The following is a 1,427-nucleotide window of genomic DNA, read 5'->3' as shown; positions in this document are numbered from 1 at the left end:
GCTCTAGGTCCCCTGCTAAGCTGGTGGTAGAGGAGGGGCATCGTGGACCACAGGCCCTCTCTAGCCTTTCAGGGGATTGACAGTGGGCACTTAAATGGATGGTGACAACCAGAAGCACAAGGGGGCCCAAGGAAATCAGGCTGCAGGCAAAAAAGGCTCCGTAGCCAGAACACTCCCTCGGTTCTTTGTCCTGACCTCTGAAGGCGTTCTGAAGGTTTGAGGGTCAGGACCACCCCACTGCACCCCGCCCCAGGGTAATGCTGGGTCTTCAGTATTTCAGATAAATTTCCCAACAAATTCCCCCAGGCACTGCCCCATCCTCACCTGGATACTGACAGTACAACCCCAGGAGGCCCATAAACTTGACCCACTCTGTCCCAAAGCCCTGGGGCTCTTCCTCCAGAAGGAGGAGAGAGGGGTGTGGCCTTGGGGGCATGGGCGGGGCCAGGGCTTCTGGCCTGGGGAATCTCAGGATTTGCCCCTCCTGTATCCTGTCCCTCCTTCGCCCCAGCGACTGACAGCTCCCTCCACGCCACCGCTTCTGGGGCTCCCTTGTAGCCCCACCGCTACCCCTGCTTTCTCTGGGGTCTTGAGTCTCGCCCTCCCACACCCAGCGCCCCAGCTCCTCAGGGTCCCCTACCCCACCCCCGACTCCAGAGCCGTCAGGTCCTGCTCACCTCCCTCTGCCCCCGCCCCCCCGCCGTCCACGCCGGCTCCTGGCCTGCCCCCACAGCTTCTCTTCCTGTTCTCACGAGCCTGATCCACCTCCCTGTTTCCGAAATACCTCCCCTACTGCCCTCACTGTCTCACATAGAGACAAAGACTCACATGCCCCGAAATAGACTCACACAGGGCTGGGAGGCACAGACCGCGTCCCGCCACACACGCACACGCACGCACGCGCGCGCACCGGAGGCTCTCGTGGAGAGAGGCACACAGAGGAGGCATTTGTGTGTGCACGCACATAAACACCCACACCCACAGCCCCGAGCCGTGCCCACACGAGGGTGCAGACACACACGGCGGGTGAGACAAGGGCGCACACATCTGTGGACGCAGGGGCACCCCGCCTCCCGGGGCACACCCACGCCTGCCGCCCCGGTGCAGGAGAAAGGCCTCCTCCGGGCTCCGGCTCCCCCCGGATTCCTTCCAGCGAATGTTTCCCTACTTGGCCTGCCAGGTCTCTGGGGAAAGGGCCTCAGAAATGCAGCAGGAGCCACTTGGGGGCAAAGTTGGAACTGACTGTTCCCTGCCTGGCCCTGCCGGCGAATTCCCTAACCGAGAAACTATTTGCGGCGAGAGGCCGGGGGGCCGGCGAACCCCCTGCCACCTCCCCTCGCGTCCCCTCCCCGCGCCGCCTCCCCGCGGCCCTCGGGCGGCCTCGGGCTGCAGTGCCGCTGCCCAGCGCCCGGGAGCCGGGCTGGCTG

General features: G+C 64.4%; 1 protein-coding gene across 1 annotated transcript in view; it reads left to right on the top strand.

Moving 5' to 3' along the window:
- Positions 1-1,427, top strand: part of SMARCD3 (SWI/SNF related BAF chromatin remodeling complex subunit D3) — a 32,662-nt gene that overhangs the window by 21,527 nt on the left and 9,708 nt on the right. The gene's annotated exons all lie outside the window — the stretch shown is intronic.

Source organism: Neophocaena asiaeorientalis, unplaced genomic scaffold, assembly GCF_003031525.2.
Source record: "Neophocaena asiaeorientalis asiaeorientalis breed wild unplaced genomic scaffold, Neophocaena_asiaeorientalis_V1.1 scaffold407, whole genome shotgun sequence".
NCBI lineage: Eukaryota > Metazoa > Chordata > Mammalia > Artiodactyla > Phocoenidae > Neophocaena > Neophocaena asiaeorientalis.
Note: the sequence above shows the minus strand (reverse complement) of the source record. Positions and strands in the feature narration are given on the sequence as shown.